Source organism: Nyctereutes procyonoides, unplaced genomic scaffold (assembly GCF_905146905.1).
Source record: "Nyctereutes procyonoides isolate TBG_1078 unplaced genomic scaffold, NYPRO_anot_genome, whole genome shotgun sequence".
Lineage (NCBI taxonomy): Eukaryota > Metazoa > Chordata > Mammalia > Carnivora > Canidae > Nyctereutes > Nyctereutes procyonoides.
Window position 1 is genome coordinate 1,818,865 of NW_026575139.1, and position 20,943 is coordinate 1,839,807.

Genomic DNA, 20,943 nt, shown 5'->3' on the forward strand with positions numbered 1-20,943 from the left:
GTGGCATGCAGGGAAGCCATGAAACTAAGTGCCACATTATCTTGGCCCGAGGATCAATTTTGATAAACAGAAAGATTTTTTTAGAGGTTTGTAACATTAGAACACACATTATATAATAAAATGTAAAATTCATACTAATTTCAGATAAAATAGACCACAAAAACCCTGTGTTAAGAACAGGCTGGTTCAGAATGCTGCACCCTCGGCCCTAAAAAGGGGTACAAGTCACAAGTCCACTATTCTGTCGCTAGGGGGCCTCACAGTGGGAAGTTTGGGACTGCTGATAATTCCTGCCCACTACTGCGCACCAAAAGAGTATCAGAGAATCCAGGATTCTAAGTCTACACAGAAAAAAATAAGTAAAGGGGGGGGGGGCGCTGTTTACAAAGAGTACATAAGTAAAAATGTCTCTAAATGTTTAGCCAACTTTTTTTAGCCAACTTCATAGGGGTCCCCCCCCTCCTCCAAATCAAGAATTATATCTCTGCACCTTTCTGTGGTACACATAGTGGTCACCACACACCTCAAGTTGTCAGAAGAGAGGCTGAGAGAGATCAGAGACTTCCCCGAGCCACAGTGCTGTAAGAGGGCCAGAGCTAGCTTATAGGGTCCCTTGGCCACCACACCCCACTGCTCCTAGCCCCCCCTCACCCCAAAGCTGCACCATGAGGTGAAAGGCGGGGCACTAACATTCCAAGAGCCCATCATTCTAAAGCATAAAGGCCCTTCATGCCCACAAAAATCCTACCTCTTCTATAAAAGCTTGCCAGGAGGCCACATAGGCCTCCTGACTTGAAATGTTACTCCATAAATTCTTTTTAAAAAATGGGATCCCTGGGTGGCGCAGCGGTTTGGCGCCTGCCTTTGGCCCAGGGCGCGATCCTGGAGATCCGGGATCGAATCCCACGTCGGGCTCCCGGTGCATGGAGCCTGCTTCTCCCTCTGCCTGTGTCTCTGCCTCTCTCTCTCTCTGTGACTATCATAAAAAAAATAATAAAAAAATAAAATAAAATAAAATAAAAACCTACATTTTCTCTCTCTAGGACTAATTTCTAAGTTCTTTGTCAGCAGGGACCACATCAAATACACATTGCCAGGACATCTAGCCCAGACACATGCAAAGAGTGGATCATGGGTTACCAGTTGCAGTATTTATGGAAAATACTGAACTATCTGAAGAATAAAGTCTGGTATGCCAAATATAAAGATACTGGGAAAACAAAGGAACCAAGATGGGCTAAGATAAACATACAAATGGAGGAATTAAAGAAGCATTAATAGCTGCATTTGTTGGATGCCTATAAACTGTCAGGTGTTAAAAAAATAAAAATAAAAATAAAATAAAATAAACTGTCAGGTGTTTTATATACATACGGGGACATGTTAATATGATATACACTCACTCCCTACAACCACTTATCAGCTGAATCTCTGCTCCACAATCTGTTACCCAAAACTGAAGCCAGATGTGTTTCAGAGTTTAGAATTGTTTGGGTTTTAGAAAGGAAATACCATGTGTGTATATTATATCTTACATAAGGCCTCCAGTGACATCTAGGACAGCGCCCATAAGAAAACACATTAATTAGAGGTCTGCAGTAAAATACAGGAATATTTATACTAAGTGGAAAGGAGATCATATGTAGCATCACATCATTTCAGCTCAGGTTTTGGCATGACGTGTATGATAGTGTAATTCCATTGTAGAGGCTCTGGGGCTTCAAAATTGTGGCTGGGGAACTGGGTACCTGAATCACTGTACCTGCTCATTTTATGTGCAGAGACCTGAGGCTCAGGGAGGTCAAGTAATTCACTCAAGTTTACGTAAACTGGGGAGAGGCAGGGTTCAAATCCTGTTTTTCTGGCCCAAAGCCCATATAGGGGCTTCACATCCGTGATCATGTCCATCAGGAAACCCAGAAAACTCCTGGGTACAAACAAGAAACCAGCAGGTCTGGGGAGGAGGGGGCCTGTGGTCCTGCCTTTCTGAGGTGCCTGGAAAAGTGCTGCTGATGGGATCATCCGCTGTGGGAGCAAGAAGCGTGCTCCTTCCACTAAGCCATGGGCTCTAGCCCTGGCTCGGTGTCAGCATGCCCTCGGACTCTTCAGACAGCCATTAAATCTACTTTCCAGGGTCTTCACTGACTGAAATCATCTCAGTGGGGCTCCCAACTTTTGTGGTTCTTTCCAATAATTCTAATGTGCAACCAGGGTTCAGAATCACTGACATGTAAGACTCTTGAGAAGGTAGCCTGCAAGTCCAGTCAGGAGTTCCACTAGAGTCTGGGAGGCTTCCAGTAATGACCAGGGACTGTTACGAAATTCCTCAGGGATGGAATACCCCAGCTATCCCAAGCTCTATGGGTCATAAGCATGTTCCTCCTCCCCTGAAACCACTGAAATCCTAGACATACCACACTAAAGGCAAAGTCCTACAGGACAACCACACAGAAGTGCTGCCTGCCAGCTGACAGAAATATTTAGTAGAGGACTATGCAAAAGGAAGTTGTAATTCTTAAGCTGTTGGTACACTATGGTATCAATTTATGAATGGAGTGGAATCTGCACATACAAATCAAGTTGTAGATTTTCAATTATCCTCACTGAATCCTAAGATTGAAAGGGACATTAGTGATCATGTAGCCTGCTCCTTCCACTTGCAAATTCTGCAGTGCCCCCCACAGATGTCGGCCAGCTTCCACTGAACACACCCATCCAAAAAAGACTTAGATCAGGCCTTCCACCATGCAAATCTGCCCCTTCTCACCACCTGAACTCAAAGTCTGCTTCCAAAATTCTGAATTAGCCACCGTCTTCCACACCCAGTCTCAGGTCATTTCTGGCATGACATTATGTACTCCAGCCAGCAAATCTCTAATGTCAGTTCTCTGGAGAGGCTTGTTTGGTAAAATTCCTCATGGAAACTGAAGAGTCCTATTCTGATCTGAGTGTTAGCCTGCTAACTTAATCACCCTGTAATCTCCACCATGAACCCCTCACCCACTTTTTGTTGTTGCTTTTTAGACCATGCAGAGATCCGCGGGGCTGCTTCCTCAGTTTGCAAGGTGAGTGGCCATCACCTAGATTTCAACAGGCCAGATAGCAGCTTCCAAGAGCCTTGGGACCACAACCCCCCAACCACAAGAGGCGGGACCTCCACCCCAAAGGGTCCAGGAAGCAGGAAATCCACCGAAGAGGTTCTTCCAAGTCTTAAGATCTAATGGGACTTGCCTGGCTAATTGCAGGCATGCTTGGGACCTGGCACCCTCTCCTTCTTTCCTATTTTCCTGTTTGGGACAGGAACGACTCTCTTATAGCCCGCCCCAACATTATATTTTGGAAGCTCCTAACTTACCTGGTTTCACAGGTTCACAGCTGGAGAGGAATTCTGCCTTGAGATGAATCATACCTAGAGTTTCACCCACATCCGATTTAGGGGATACTGAGAGGAGACTTTGGACTATAGAGGCTATCCTGGGACTAAGACTCCTGGGGCTGCTCTTATGGAATGAATATATTAATATATTTTGCATGTGAGAAGGACATGAAGTTGGGGGGCTGAGCACAGAATACTACATATGGTCTGAACTATGCCCCTTCAAAATTCATATAGTGGCACTTGAACTCCTACTGTGAGGATATCTGGAGATGGGCTTCTGGCAGGTAATCAAGGGCCCTAAAAAAAGACAGAGGAGAGGGGATCCCTGGGTGGCTCTGCGGTTTAGCGCCGCCTTCAGCCTCAGGGCGTGATCCTGGGGTCCTGGGATCGAGTCCCACATCCGGCTCCCTGCATGGAGCCTGCTTCTCCCTCTGCCTGTGTCTCTGCCTCTGTCTCTTATGAATAAATAAAGAAAATCTTAAAAAAAAAAAAAAAAGACAGAGGAGAGCTTGCTTCCTGTCCCTCCCTTGCCATCATGTGAGGACATGGTCAAAAGGAGGCCATGTGCAAGCCAGAAGAGAGCCCTCGCTGGAAACCGACCTGGCCGGCACCTCAATCTTGGACCTTGAGTCTCCAGAACTATGAGGAATAAATTCCTGTTGTTTAAGCCCCCCAGGCTCTGGTACTTTGTTAGGATAGCCTGTGCTGGTTAATACGTGCCTCTTTCATAATGTTCTGGATTGGAGTAAGTAGTGTGAATTTCTTGAGAACACAGAGTGTCTCACTAAGTATTCCATATGTATACACACCTCGCATGACTGGCATCCATGAAGCCTGTATAAAGGTTGGGGCGTTAAACTAAATTTGGTCAGTATTTATTTAAATGCTGTTTTTCCTTATATACTTAACAGAAACACACAGAAATATACTGACCACCTAAACTTAGCCAGGCACACAGTAGATAAATACATGCTAAAATAGTGTTTGGTGGACATATCCTCTATCCTCTCATTTCCAGGCTGAAAAATGCAAGTTCCTTTAACCTTAACTACAATGTTTCATTTTTCTGGTAAATCTTTTAAAGCTTATTATTTTATTTTCACAACAACTATGACACCATCATCCCCATCTACCATAAAAGCAGACAGGAGCTTCAGAGGTAAAACAACTTGCTCAGGGTCAAAGACTGGAGAGGCCTGGCCTACAGGACCCTGACTCCTACTTAAATCTTGTCCCTCCACTGCAGGCAGGCCATCAGCTTCTTTACTCAAACTCTCCAGCACCAACAAATACTCTTCCACGCTTTCCACCATTCTACGTAATTTAGAAACATGTACCTTTTTTAGTGTTATATTCCGAAGAACAGAATATCAAAGCTTTAAGAACCCTTTATCATATGCAGAATTGGGATCTCGATGAAGGTGCCTCACAGACCAGTTTCAGGTTAACTATACCTTATATATTCCACTCCAAGCATAAGTGACTAAAATATGATGCAATTCCCAAGAACCTTAGGACAGAATGAAACAAGGAACTATCTTAAAATTCATCCTAATATAAGGAAACACCCTGTTCACCTGCACCAGAACCGAGAGGAGACAGGTGACATTGTGAACTGTGTGACATGCCGCTGCCCTCCGCCCCCACCCTCCCTGGCTAGGTTACCACCCTCCGCAGCCCTCCAGTTTCATTACCCATCTTCAGCCCCTATGCTGGTCACCTCCAGGCCACAGTCACCACATCATGGTGTGGAAAATACTGAAGGTGATGATGAATGAAAAGGCAAGTGGTATCAAAAGAAGCATCCCCAAAGACCTGCAGAGAGCAACTGTTTTCTCCTTGATGATATGCCAAAGGTCAGCACACTTAAGGAATTCATAAAAAGGACAGAATGAAAAATGGGCATGTGTGTTCATGAAACTTCACTACTGTAAAAGTCCTCAGACCATCTAAACCACAGGCTCTCGACCTGAGGCATGACAGAAGACAATTCAGAAACTCCCAGGACTCCCTGAAATTTCATACTATAGTCAGTTGCTCTGGTATATCACCCAATTAAAGTAGATTCTCTTCATTCATGCCTACTTTGGACAGGAGGTCAGATGCCCAGGAGTGTCAGATGGTTGGGAAACAGAGGACTGGGCCAGGGATGCTGGAATGGCAGCACTGTAGTAGATGGGGCTCTCTGTGCAGATGCAACCAAAAGGTGCACAGGAGATGGGGACAGACACAGCTCCTCCCCTCTCCACCCTCCTCAGTCCCCATGCAGATGCATATTTCTTGTTCCGTTATTTAAATCTACTCTCACTCCTCTATGACCTCATCACATTTGCTTGCTCAAATAGTGTTGCAACAATCAGCTGAGAGAAGCTGAGAAAGCAGGGTTTACAGAAAATACGATTTCCATGTTACAACTAATGCGTACACACCTCTTCACAGGCTGTCAAATTATCCCACACTTTTCTACATAAACAGCCATAACTTAATTCTAATAAGTCTCTAGGGGATTTTAGAATGATCTGGGGTGAACACAGGAAATTTAGGATATGTAGGCTTACTAGTTTTTTTCTCAATGAAGCTTTTTTTTAAGAACAGAGAGAAACATAAGCTTCAATTCCACAATACTCTTCAAAATGAAAGTGAATTTTCAGGATGCCTGGGTGGCTCTGCGGTTGAGCACTTGAGCGCCTGTCTTTGACTCAGGGTGTGATCCCTGGATCCAGGATCGAGTCTCACATCAGGCTCCTTGTGGGGAGCCTGCTTCTCGTTCTGTGTCTCTGCCTCTGTCTCTCATGAATAAATAAAATCTTTTTTTTAAAAAAATGAAAGTGAATTTTCAAATAATTTTTAAAATGAACTAATAGGGATGCCTGGGTGGCTCGGCAGTTGAGCATCTGCCTTCGTCTCAGGGCGTGATCCCGGTCCAGGGATCAAGTCCTGTGTTGGGCTTCCTGTGAGGAGCCTGCTTCTCCCTCTGCCTCTCTCTCTCTCTGTTTCTCTCATGAATAAATACATAAAATCTTTTTTAAAAATAAAAAAAAAATAGGGATGCCTGGATAGCTCAGCGGTTGAGCATCTGCCTTTGGCCCAGGGCATGATCCTGGAGTCCCAGGATCGAGTCCCACGTCGGGCTCCCTGCATGGAGCCTGCTTCTCCCTCTGCTTCATAAATAAATAAATAAATAAATAAATAAATAAATAAATAAATAAATAAATAAATAAATAAATAAATAAATAAATAATCAATCTTTAAAAAATTAAAAAGATAAAAATAAAAAAATAAAATAAAATAAAATAAGATAAAAAACTAATAGGAGGGGTGCCTGGGTGGCTCAGTCAGTTAAGCATCTGTCCAAATCTTGATTTCAGCTCAAGTCTTGATCTCAGGGTCTTGGGATCAAGCCCCATGTTGGGCTCCCTGCTGGACATGGAGACTATTTAAAATTTAAAAATTAAAAATTAAAAATAAATAAACTAATAGGAAAAGAAAATTTATAGACCTGAAGTTGTACTTGAAAAACTCCCGACAAACAGATGATCAAAGATGCCTGCTGATTAAGTAAATAAAACATACATTTTATTACCATTTTATGAATGAGTGTATTCAAAAACGTTATTAATGAATTCTTGGTTCAGAACACAGAATGCAGGGGCACGTGGGTGGCTCAGTCAGTTAAGTGTCCGCTTCATCTTGGGTCCTGATCTCAGGGTCCTGGGATGGAGCCCCACTTCAGGCTCCCTGCTCAGTGGGGAGTCTGCTTCTCCCTCTCCCATTCCCTCCATGCTCTCTCTCAAATAAATAAAATCTTAAAAAAAAAAAATGAACACAATGCATTTTCTCACAAAAATCAAGTAACACACAACAGCTGGAGTTTCCATTTTAGCCCACAAAAGCCTGTCTTACAAAGCGTACACAACACACACTGCTGAGAGCACTGGAATCAAACCACTGTACAGTGGCTTAAGGATGGCCAGAAACACCTTGGCACTCCTTTCAACAAGAGATAGGCAATGTGTCCCCTCTCCCTAAAACTGGGAGTACCTTGCAGGCTCTTCAACCAATAGAACATAGCAGGAATAATGCTACACCAATCTGTCAGCCTCTGCTTCTCCTCCTAAAATACTCACTGTAGGAGTCCTAGGCTGCCATGTAGGAAGTCCAACCACTCCGGCAGAGAGGCCATCTGCAGAGGCCCTGACACTATATGGAAAGGGAAGAACCACTAAGCCAGGCCTTCCAACCATCCAAGCATGGGAAGGTAGCCACATCGGACCTCTAGAGCAGATGCTAGATGAATACCAGTGAGTGACCTCGGTTAATGGCACACAGAGCAGAAGAATCACCCAGCTGAACACTGCCTGATCAACTCACAGAAGCAGGAGATTTAATAATAGGTTATTGCTATTTTAGGTCACTGATATTTAAGACAGTTTGTTACTCAGCAACCATTATCTGGAACAATCTGTGGCTTTTTCAGAAAATGACAAGCACATCTCCATCCTGTCCTGGCATCATGGCATCAGGAATGGTGTCCCCTCCTCCATTCTCCACTGGTAGACACAGAGTTATGGTGGAAGTGTCAGGCAGGATTTTCCCAGTGACGGGCCATGAGGGGCAGCCTTGTGTTAAGAAGTAGGGAGATATGTGGCATGATCAGCATCATCCTGTCTGCTTCAAAACTCTCCTAGAATTTTCTACTTACTACTGAGGACTGGCCAGGTCTCAAAATTCTGAGGAAACAGGATGTCCAATTAAAATGCAACTGATACCCTGATACAAAAGCCAAACAAAGATACCACAACAAAACTAAAAATACATATCCCTTATAAACATAGATGTAAAAATCCCAACAAAATAATAGCAAATCAAGTCCAAGAAGACATTAAGAGGATGATATACCCTGACAAAGTGAGATTTATCCCAGGAGAGCAAAGGTGGTTCAACATATGGAAATCAATTAATGTAATATGCCACACTGACTGAATGGGGGAGTGAACCACATCATCATATCAATAGACACACAGAAAGCATCTGACAAAACTCAACATCCTTTCATGATAAAACACTCAGCCAACCAGGAATTGAAGGGAACTTCCTTAATATGATAAAGGGCATTTACTAAAAACAAAAAACAAAACAAACAAAAAAAAAAAAACTCATCTAACTTCATAATCAATGGTGAAAGATTGCAAACTTTCCCCTAAGACCAGGAACAAGATAGGAATATCTGCTTTCACCATTGCTATTCAACACAATAGAAGTGGTAGCCAGAGCAATTAAGCAAGAAAAAGGGGGGTAAAAAGGCATCCAAACTGGAAAGAGAGATAAACTATCTCTATTTGCATATGACATGATTCTGTATATAGAAAAATCCAATAAAACCCCAGAAAACTACTAGCAGTAATAACCAAATTCACCAAAGTCTGGGTATGATCACCACACAAAAATCAGTTGTGTTTTTATACACTAGCACTGAATAATCTGAAAGAAAATTAAGGAAACAATTCCATGTAAAAAAACATCCAAGAAAACAAAATATCTAGGAATAAATTTAACCAAGGAGGTAAAAGATTCATACACTGATACTACAAAGTCTTGCTAAAAGAGGAGGCGCCTGGGTGGCTCAGTTGGTTAAGTACCTGCCTGGACTCAAGCCCCACATGGGGCTCCTGCTTCAGCAGGGAGCCTGCTTCTCCCTCTCCCTCTGCTGCTCTCCCTGCTTGTGTTCTCATTCTCATTCATTCTCTCTCTCTGTCAAATAAATAAAGAAATAAAGAAATAAATTTTTTAAAAATCTTGCTAAAAGAAATTAAAGATGTAAATAAATGGAAGACACCTCAGGGTCATGGATCCCAAGAATTAGTATTGTTACAATGGCAACTCCCCAAAGCAAATTCAATGCAATCCTGATCAAAATTCCCATGGCCTTTTTTTTGCAGAAAGAGAAAAACTGATCCTCAAATTAATATGAAGCTGCAAGGGGTCCCACATAGCCAAAGCAACATAGAAAAAGAAAAGTTGGGGCTCCTGGGTGGCTCATCAGTTAAGCATCTGTCTTCCACTCAGGGTGTAATCCCCGAATCTGAATAGTGTCCCACATCAGGCTCCTTGCAGGGAGCCTGCTTCTCCCTCTACCTGTGTCTCTGCCTCTCTCTGTGTGTGTCTCTCATGAATAAATAAATAAAATCTTTAAAAAAAGTTGACTTGTACTTCTCTTATTACCTCAAAACTTTCTACAAAGCTGCAGTAATTAAAACAGTGTACCATTGGCAAAAGACAGACATATAGACCAAGAAAACAGAATTGAGAGTCCAAAAATAAATTCAAACATCTATGACCAACTGATTTCCAACAAGGGTGCCAAGTCCATCTAATGGGGAAAGAATAACCACATACAAAAGAATAAAGTGGAACTCCTAGCTCACTCCATATACAAAAATTAACTCAAAATGGATCAAAGATCTGAATGTAAGAGCTAAAACTATAAAAATATAGGGATAAATCTTCATGATCTCAGATTTGGTAATTGATTCTCAGATATGATACCAAAAACACAAGCAACAAAAACAATAGATAAATTGGACTCTGTCGAAATTAAGAACTTTTAATTTAAGGACTTAAGGACATTATTAATTAAGCATGTGAAAAAAATAGAATGGAACAAAATATTTGTTACCCACATACTTAATCTGGGTTTAATATTCAAACTATATAAAGAACTCTTACAACTCCACAACAACAATAAACAACCCAACTAAAACATGGGCCGAGGGTTTGAATGGACATCATTCCAAAAAAGACATACAATTAAAAGATGTCCAATACCACCAGTCATTAAGGAAATACAAAATTATAATGAAAATGCCACTTTACATCTACTAGAATAGCTTATCTATATATACACACATGCATACATACATAAATAAATGTTGGCAAAGATATACAGAATTGGAACCTGGTACATTGCCTGTGGGAATAAGTTAAACTGAATTACCATATGACCCAGCAATTCCATTTCCTACATATGTCACCCAAGAGAAATGAAAACATATGTCTACACAGACACTTGTACACATTATTCATTATAGCCAAAAGGGGAAAACAATCCAAACGTTTATCAGTGGATGAATGGATAATTTGTGGTATACACACAGAGTGGAATATTATTCAGCCATAAGAAGGAACAAAATACTTACACATGCTACAATTTAGATGTACCTCAAAAACATTACACTAAGTGAAAGACGCTAGACATAAAAGGTCACATGTTGTATGATTCCTTTTATATGAAATGTCCAGAATAGGCAAATCCATAGAGACAGCAGATTAGAGGTTACCAGGGGTTGGGAGGAAGAGAGAATGGGGAATGATTACTCAATGGGTATAAGGGTTTTTCTTATGGGGTGATGAAAAATTTTTGAAACTAGAAAGAGCTGGTAGTTGCACAACACTGTGATATGCTAAATACTACTAAACTGCACACTTAAAACGGTTAATTACATGTTATGTGAATTTTGCCTCAATAAAAGAAAATGTGATTTGACTAAAGTATATTGATTCATCCATACAAATCCTTGAATATCTATCACACACTCCCCTAGTACATGGGTTAAGATGATGAACAAAAGTTTTCTGCTACGATTATAAAAAGCAAGGTAAGAGACTAGAAAGTAACAGCATGGACTATTTTAATTAGGGTGTTTAGGGAAGACCTTCTAGAAGAAGTGACATTTGAACAGAGACTAGAATGAAGAATGTTACTCTGCTAAACAATAAAAGAAAATGCTGCACTAAAACTAAAATATAAATTTTAATTTATCGGGTAGCCCCGGTGGCTCAGCAGTTTAGCACCACCTTCAGCCCAGGGCGTGATCCTGGAGACCCGGGAACGAATCCCGCGTTGGGCTCCTGGCATGGAGCCTGCTTCTCCCTCTGCCTGTGTCTCTGCCTCTCTCTCTCTCTCTGTGTCTCTCATGAATGAATGAATGAATGAATGAATGTTAATTTATCAAAAATAATCACATGCAAAAATTCCTTTTGTAAAAATCATTTTACTTTTTATTACAAATAACTTCTTCATAGTCCAATAATATGCTGCTTCCACATCTACCTTGCAAGATAGTTTTCAGGCCCAAGCCATACTCCCAAAAGAGTCTGTCATTCACCTTGCTAACAAGGCATGTTTTCCCTTTAGAAAGTCACTCAGGAAAGAGAGAGAGAATTACCACTTATAATATGCTAGGTTCTCACATTCACTCATATTCTCACTTTTATTCCTCACAACTACCTTTTCATCAATGAGAAAACTGTGGTTCAGAACAGCCAAGTAACTTACCACCATAGTTAGCTAAAAGAAGGGCCAGAATTCAAATCATATCTGATTTCAAACCCATACTCCTTCCATACATAAATCTGTCTTATTTTTACTGAGCACATCTCAGGACAGATTGAAAATATGATGAAGTGACCCTGTCCTTGAGAAGCTTCTCATCTCAGCACTAGAGCCCTAGAGGACTATGAAACAAGCCTCCTCGCCTCACTCCACCCATCACTAACCCTTCTTGGTTCTGTGTTCAAAACTTTACAGCAGTTCTAACAGAAAAGCCACATAAAATCTCCAAAATAATCAACATCATCATTCCCTTGCTAATTCTGGAGAAGGCTTCCTTGCCTTTAACTTTTACTCCCATAAGTAATCTGTAGTTATAATTACATTCCAGATGAATGGGTAGAAATTTGACTGTACTGGCTGCAACCATTATGCTCTCTACAGACTGACCAGGCCTCAGGGACTTGTTTACCACTAACAAGTAATGTTTGTAAAACTCTATAAAGACATACTAAGTACTATCATTATTACTAGGCTACCAGTTTATTTTTTTTTTTTTTAATTTTTTTTTAATTTTTTTATTTATTTATGATAGTCACAGAGAGAGAGAGAGAGAGAGAGAGAGAGAGAGAGAGAGAGAGAGGCAGAGACATAGGCAGAGGGAGAAGCAGGCTCCATGCACCGGGAGCCTGATGTGGGATTCGATCCCGGGTCTCCAGGATCGCGCCCTGGGCCAAAGGCAGGTGCCAAACCGCTGCGCCACCCAGGGATCCCTAGGCTACCAGTTTAAATGTAAACTAAGAGAGGGAAGGGGGAAAGAAAACACATTAGGAAATCAGGTTTGGGACTGCTACTCAGCAAGATGTAAGCAACATCTGAACCACAAGGGTAAAGAACGTCTTAACTGAATTTGTTAAAGGATATTGAAAGCAATGTTGCTGCTATAAGAAAATAACTCAAAACAGAAAGAAGGAATGGAAGGAATAACAGAAAAAGAAGTCGATATAGGCAAAGCAGATGTTAGGGGAAAGGAAAGGATGCATGAAAAACATACACTGGAAAAATACATGATTTCTTTTAAAAAGCATTTTATAGCAGCAAAACTAAAACACCAGAATCTGAAAGCAAAACTAAAAAGTCTAGAATGTGAATAAAATCCAAAACTGGATTGTAATTCAGCTTAAACTGACCACATGGCACAGTAATGAAAACACAAACTCTAGAGTCCAATGGTCCTATTGCTCTTCATTTTCCTCATCTGTAAAACGGGAGTAATTCTTACTTCAAAAGTTAGGCTGGCAAACAGGCAGCACCCAAAGGCAGCCAGTTCCCTGTTCCCGAGCCCTCTCCCTGAAACCCAGGCTTGAGGAATAGCTTCAGACACATGGGCTGCCTAATAATGCAATAATCCTCCCAGCCAGTGCTCTCCCACTTGCTCATATTGTCCTCCCTGGAAAACACTTTCTAACCCCCAGTTCAAATTACATGGCACCCCCCACGTTCCCTCGGCACTTCTGTTCTAGCCTCATGGAACCTATCACACTGTGCCATAACCCACAAGCTCTTCTGGCTCACCACCTTACAGAAGCTCCTTGAGGAGAGCCATCAGACAGCATCTTACCTGACTATTTAGCTTTGACATCTAGCATAGCGCCCGAGTAAGCTCTCAAAAAATGTGTGATTAAATAATTCTCACTTATTCCAAGTTGGAATAGAGGCCAAGCAAGCTTCCTTGGGGCAAATATTGACATGAAGAATGTAAAGAAAAAACTGGAGTCTGGGTGAACAGTCCTTGCTTTGCCCTTACCTGACTTGGGACACTTACTAACCTAAACCCTCCAAGCTTCCCATATAAAAAGAAGGAATTCAACTAGAAAGTCTCCATGGTCCCTACCACAAGCAAGGACATATCATGTTCATATTTTAAGATTTTTTTTTAAGATTTTATTTATTTATTCATGAGAGACGCAGAGAGAGAGAGAGGCAGAGACATAGGCAGAGGGAGAAGCAGGCTCCATGCAGGGAGCCCGATATGGGACTCGATCCCAGGTCTCCGGGATCATGCCCTGAGCTGAAGACAGACGCACAACCACCAAGCCACCCAGGCGTCCCCATATTTTAAGATCTTAACATTCTTATTCTACTACATCTTGATTAGTTATTATATTAGTAGTTACTATTATGAAAATTAACATCAGGGGCACCTGGGTGGCTCAGTCAGTTAAGCATCTGACTCTTGGTTTTAGCTCAGGTCATGATCTCAGGGTTGTGAGATCTGAGTCGTGCATAAACTCTGTGTTGGATGTGGAGCCTGCTGAAGATTCTCTCTCTCTCTCTCTTCCCCTCTGCCTCTCCCACCCACTCCCTCTAAAAATAAAAAAAATTAAAAATAACATTGGTAGAATGCTTTATTGTCCACTTCACTCATAGCAAGCATGTGATGCCCCATTTTACAGATGGGGAAACTTATTCAGAGACCACCAACAGCCTGCAAAAGTACAGAGGGCAGGACTGGCATTCACTGCTTCCCTTTCTCAAGCTGAGGAATGGACAGCTCCAGGGACACATGGTAGGATGCCAGGGGAACCCTCAGGGATCCTAGGGAAGCCAAAGACAAACAAGATGCATCTTTTGGAGAATTAACTGTACTCAAAAATTTGGGAGACAAAGTGTGTTTATATTTTTTAAAATAGGATATATTACTGAGTACAATGTAAAATTTGTATTAAAATTTAAGATAACGGCATGCCCGGCCAGCTCAATCAGGGAACATACGACTCTTGATCTCAGGGTCAAGAGTTCAAGCCCCATGCTAGGTTTACAGATTACTTAAAAAAATAAATCTTAAAAAAAAAAATTATAGGGGAGTCCGGGTGGCTCAGCGGTTTAGTGCCACCTTCAGCCCAGGGCGTGATCCTGGAGACCTGGGATCAAGTCCCGCGTCAGGCTCCCTGCATGGAGCCTGCTGCTCCCTCTGCCTCTCTCTCTCTCTCTCTCTCTCTCTCTCTCTTTCTCTGTGTCTCTCATGAATAAATAGATAAAAATCTTAAAGAAAAATTTTTTTTAAATTAAGTCTAAAACTTAATGGGCCTAGACTCCTATTAAGGGCTTGAGACATACTACACTAAAGCGATGCCATGCCCTTTCTCACAGAAAAGCTATCTGAAACCAGAACACTTAATTTATCCTATAATAGCGTCTTGAACATCAGGCTATATTAATCCAAAAAGGATAGAATTTAATTTCTAAAATAAAGTTGTGACTTCAGGGCATTACTGAGCAGGAAACACACAAACTAGTTTCTCTGTTCTTCCCTTCGAAGTCATTAAAAACACCCAGGGAAGTTACAATGTCAAATGAAGTCTCCCATCATAGGAGCCTTTTTTTTTTTTTTAAGATTTTTATTTATTTGGGCAGCCTGGGTGGCTCAGGGGTTTATCAGGGGTTTAGCGCCGCCTTCAGCTCAGGGTGTGATCCTGGAGATCTGGAATCGAGTCCCACATCAGGCTCCCTGCATGGAGCTTGCTTCTCCCTCTGCCTGTTGTGTCTGTGTCTCTGCCTCTCTCTCTCTCTCTCTGTCTCTCATGAATAAATAAAATCTTTAAAAAAAGATTTTATTTATCTATTTGAGAGAAAAGACAGAGAGAGCACAAGCAGGGAGGGGAGCAGAAGGGGAAGCAGATTCTGAGCTGAGCAGGGAACCTGATGTAGGGCTACTACATCCCAGGACCCTGGGATCATGACCTAAGCCAAAGGCAGATGCTCAACCAACTGAGCCACCCAGGCTCCAGTACAAGCCTCTTTGAAAGCTAAGCATGACAGAAGAGGGGGGTGGGCGCAGGGGTGCACAGTCAAGAGAGGCAGCTACAAGGCACACTCAACTGCAGACATTATCAGCCAAACCACAAAGAATTACTGTGTGGCATCTGGCATGTCTCCCCCTCTCCCAAATTTGTAGTTCTGTACAGGAGAGGCCTAATGGGTCCCTCATTACCTCCTGTATGCAGGCTTCCTACTGGGCATTAACCTTCCAGAGTACAAAGCCAGGCTCTGAAAATCTTCCTTATAATTATCACGACCCCTGGAGAATCATGTTTTAGCACTCTGATAGTATGATGGTCCTAAAAATTTCATTATCCTACTTGGCTAATCAATGTGACTTTTCTTTCCACTTAAAGGAACCAAGTTTCCAATAAATGTGCTTTTGGGTTTTGCCATAGAGTCAGTGTTTAAATTGGAAAGGAAATCAGAATATCAGAACAGTGGGCCTGATACCTTTCTTGGTGGCATGTTCTCATAAAAAGTTACCCAATCACCTCCATTAAAAAAAAAAAAAAACTACATAGTTAAAATCAACATGGAACAAGCCCCAGAAAAACGTGAATCATGGAATGAAATTACAGGACCGGATTTTTTTATTTCTTGAGAATTAAAGAGATTTAGGTCATTTCAGCACAGATGACAGGGCAGTAAGTTGGGGGGAGGGGTAGGTTCCTGAGGAACAGATGCTTTTTATTAACATTTACATCTCTCTCCTCCCCACCACTTTTTAAGACTTTCTATCAAGAATGCAAAACAGGACAGCGGTGTGCTGCTCCCTAGTGCAGGCTCCCCTTGGCAGCAGCAAATCACCTGACCCACTTGAGCTCCCGGTAAGAGCTAGACAGAGGACAGCACAGGAAACATCGTAACTGGAAATCCACTGACCAGCAGCATCGCCAGCACTGTGTCTACTGGCAAGAAGTGACAAATTGTCAGATCTCATCTTACCAAAACATAGGGAGGGTGGAGAGAAATCCTCTTCCTGCCATTCTAAGGGTCCTGCAAGAATCCCAATGGCCTCCCAGATGCCTTCCCTGACTACCCCCAGCCAGCCAAAGCTTCCCCTTTTCCTGAATTCGTCCCCATACTTCCAGTCTTCCACACAATCCACTAATTGACTTTAGCCTACATTTTATGACTACTTAGTTTCGGCCTGGTGGGTCTTCCCTCTCCAGCTGAGCGCCAGTCCTCCCGAGGGCAGGGTGGTAAATTTCCACTTTTCCTCACCCTTCCTGCCACAAGCTTCAGTCCTGGTGCTGTCTTGGTCCAATACCTGTGGTTTCAGGCATCTCCCTTCCTGGTGCACAGGGGCAAACTTCTGCAGACCATGCCCTTCAAGGAAGGAACTGTATCTCACTCATCCTAGCTCTGTAACAAAAACATTATGGAAACTCAAGGCACATTAATTGAACATTAAGTTAGATGAGAAAAAGATTTCCAACTTCCAGTTAATGATCCACCTATCTCGAGGAATACAGAATTCAGCAAGAGATTCCCACCTGATCGTTGGGAGTTGTGAGAAACCGACAGTTACCTACATTTAGGACATCTTACTACCTGCCAGCCTCAGCCCAGTGTCTACACATGGAGACAAAAAATTTCAGCCAAAAAAATTTTACTGCTTGATGATAAAAACCTTACCTTTCCTTCACAGCGGGGTCAGTTCCCCACCCCCCACTTGTCTAGAAGACTGTTGTGCAGAATGCAGACAGTCGGTAAAGGCTCCTTAAAATGAGAATGTCGTTTTGTAGTTTTTAGTCAGTTATGAATGATACTACACGAGCACACAGCTTGCTTACATTTTTCCTTTCTGCTGAAAATTACATTTTCTTCTGTGACCTCTGGCTCCCCTGGACCCAAAGCCTCTTGCTATGAGGGCATCTACCCCCACTCACCTCTCTTTACTGCCCTCCTGCGCACAGGCATCTGGCCTTTCCCTCTGGCCGCATGCCTTCTGCTCAGAACAAGCCTAAGCATCACCTCCACAATTAGGCCTCCACTGCCTCTCTCTGGTCATCTTCCAGATCCACAGGCTTCACTTCCTTCTTTCTCACTCAGTAACTCTCTTCCCAGTTTCTGTCCATATGTGAAGTCAATATTATGACTCTCCCCTCTCCCACCCACCCCCAAATAATAGTTCTTCCCCTACAAACGCTTGTAGAAAAGCACACAAGGGGTCCTAACTCTATGGAATCAGCACAGAGGGCCTTGGTCATAAGACGTATCCTCTATCAAGTTAATAATTCTTAAATTATTATTTCCTTGACCACGGCAAGGAAACTCAGCTATTGCATAATACTTGATAGTTCAGATCACTTGCTGTTTGGAGAGTCCTGCTATATGAGGATGAAAAAATAGAGATGGGCAAATTTCACGCAATTTCCTTTGTTTGCTTGAGCCAGCCCAGACTTGCAACACCACAGTGACAGTTTTATCTTTCTTCAAGTACAGCTTTAACATCACAGAGAAGGACTTTAAGGGAGTGATAAATCATTCCCATCCTCAGTTCATTAGCATATCTATTCCGACAATACCCCAGAAAGGCCTTTCTCCGCTTTGCACAGTGAAAAAATAAAGGGATTCTAGCCAGGGTGTTTACAGAATCAAAAATCCCAAACAGGGGAAGACAGCAAGAGGCAGATCAGATGTTTCTCTTAAATGAAGGACTTTCTTGAAGGCATGAAGAAGGGTAGAAATATTTTGAGGGTATTAACAGAAACCACTGACCACTGCTACTGCCTGTTTCCAGTGGAATGTCTTTACACCCTTCTCAGTGAGGCCATCTTATTAATTCCAAAATGTATGAATAGAATCCAAGGAAAAGAACTGGTCTTCTTTCCCCTTGCAGAAAAATTCACATGAATGTCCTTAAAAAAAAAAAAAAAAAAGCTGAAATTCTCCCTGCCAGTGCTCTCTGCTTTCCTGGCTTCTGCATTGTGACAGCTGGAACTGATGGCGTCTGGGTGAGACACCTTAACATCTTAAACCTCATGCGTGATAGGGACGGATTTTAACTAGTGATGCTGGAATCCCGGGTCTGTCAGGGTGTCTGTCACGAGCATCTATCTACTCACAAGGATTTCCAATCTTATATATTTTCCAGTTTCCATACCGATAAAGCTCATTTTGCTGGGCCGAAGAATTTTTTCATCTTTAGACTAACGCTAAATACATACCCATACAGTCACAACAGGGTAAAAAGGCAAATTTCCCCCTTTCAGTTGAAAATCGAACGGCTCGTGCACTATTTTGCCAGACATCCTTACACATGATGCAGTCTTTTTAACAGGCCATTTTCAAAGATGGGAAAGACACGCGAAGATTTTAGCACCAACTGACGGTCCGCCTGGTCGTTTCCTTAAATGAGGGTTCTATAGATCTATAGAAGGTTACAGAATACGTTTCCAAAAGCTTCACTAGTGTGTACTGACGGCAAATGCTACCCAAAAAAAAAAAAAAAAAAAAAAAAATTATGGCTCCTCCTTAGTTGTATGCTGTGAATGTAAATTAAGAAGCAGTAGGTAACGCTCCTCGATACAGCCTTTATGACTCCACAAAAATAAATGCACACACTCACTCACTCACACACACACACACACACACACGCTGTATCTCCGTCTGAAAGCTGATTCAGAGCTTAATAGGAAAAACGTGAAATAAAACTGCTTCCCTCAACGGCCCATTATCTGAAGGGTCCTTAAATTTCAAAGCACGTCCGCGGCCGGCCGTTCATCCATTTCCATTCTGTTGCTATGTTTTCAGATTAAGGGCAAGGAATGTTCCACACAGAATCCTCTCCACAGGTCCCGATATTAAATCGCTGTCCCCAAGTGGGGTGACAGGGTGAAAACGTGGCAAAGCGTGTACGTGAAGCGAGAGAGAGCCTGGCGCCTCGAGATGAAATCTTAAATACCGTGGCAGGGATCGTTTTCATTTTCTGCACCTCTGGGAGCCCGGCCTGACCTCTGCTATTAATCAAAGGTGGAATGTGTGCGTTTTGCCCCAAACTGGAGCCCAGTACCCGCCTGCCTTCGAGGCCACTGCAGCTCCCCGGTTATGAATCAGTCAGAGGCTCATCTGCAGAGGAATGACTCAGTATAAACTTTTAAATAATGCCTCAAAAAAACAACAAAAAAAACAAAAAACAAAAAAAAACCCACCGGCCGCCAGCCGGGGGGGGGGGGGCAGGTCGGCGGTCGCAGCCCCCCCGAGCCGGGCGCCCCTCCCGCCGCCGCACACACACGGCCCCGCGGCGGACGCCGGCTCTCCCCACCCCGCGGGGCTCGCGCTTTCCAGAGGCCTCGGCACCCCGTTTCCTGAAAAGCTGCGGGCACCCCGGCCCGCGGGCCCCAGGCCCGGCCTCGAGGACAAAGTTTTCCGAAGTTGAGGCGCTCGGGGGGCGGGCGGGCCCGGGCGGGGCGGGGCGAGGCGGCGCCGCACCGGGCACTCGCCGCCGGGCGCCAGGCCTGCTCCGCCCCGGCCCCGCTCCGGCCCCGGGCCCGCCGCCGCCGCCGCCGCCGCCGCCGCCGCCGCGGGCGCGGGAAGGAGCCGCCGGGGATGCAGCCGCCCGCCCGCCGCCCGCCGCCCAACACCTCAGCCCCTTACCCCGCGGTCCGCCCCGCTCGGCCGGCTCAGGGGCTCCGGGCGCGTCCTCCGCCGCGGTCCGCAGCGTCCTGCTCCCCGGGCAGCCCCATGTCGGGGGGCGGGGAAGGGCCGGCGGCCGCCGCCGCCGCCGGCTGGAAAGTCCCTGCTGGGCTGCAACCCCGGCTCGCGCACGCGGCGGCCGCGCCGCGCCGCGCTCCCTCGCGCCCTCACGCACCCTCTCGCAGCACTTCCTCTCGCGCGCTGGAAATCCCCGCCGGCCGCCGGAGCGCGCCCCGGCGCGCGCCCGCCCCGCCCCCGCCGCCCGCGCGCGCGCGTGGGAGCGCAGGACCCGGCGAGCGCGGCCGGCCCCACGCGCACGCGCGCCCCCGCGCTGCCCCCTCCCCTGCACGCGCGCACGCGCACGCGCGCACACACGCACGCGGCCCGTTGCTAAGGCCCAGCCCGCCCCGCGCCCGCCCGCCGGCCTTAGCAACGGCGCGGCGGCGCGAGCCCGGCCGGCCCCCGCCGCCCCTCGCGCCCGCCGTCCGCCCCCTCGCTCTGCGCGGCTCGCGCGCCCCCGCCGTCCTCCGTCCTCCCCCCCCTTTCCGGGTTAAAAAAAAAAAAAAAAGCCACGCAGCCGCGTGTGGGCCCCAAAGGTGCAGGTTCGGCGGCGGCCGGGAGCGATGGCGTCACCCGGTTCACCCGCGCAGCCACGCTCACTCCCGCAGGCGGCACCCTGGACACACGCTCGCTTGCACCCGCGCACCCGCGCACTTGCCCCTCACACTCACGCTCACACGCCCCCGGGCACAGACACCCTCAAGCCCTC

General features: G+C 44.6%; 1 protein-coding gene across 1 annotated transcript in view; it reads right to left on the reverse strand.

Moving 5' to 3' along the window:
• The window catches only part of TRAF3 (TNF receptor associated factor 3), a 113,185-nt gene extending 92,798 nt beyond the window's left edge, over positions 1-20,387 (reverse strand). The window contains exon 1 of the mRNA XM_055304138.1: positions 20,136-20,387. The gene's annotated coding sequence lies outside the window, so the exon portion shown is untranslated. The remainder of the gene's footprint in view (positions 1-20,135) is intronic.
• Positions 20,388-20,943: the final 556 nt, after the last annotated feature.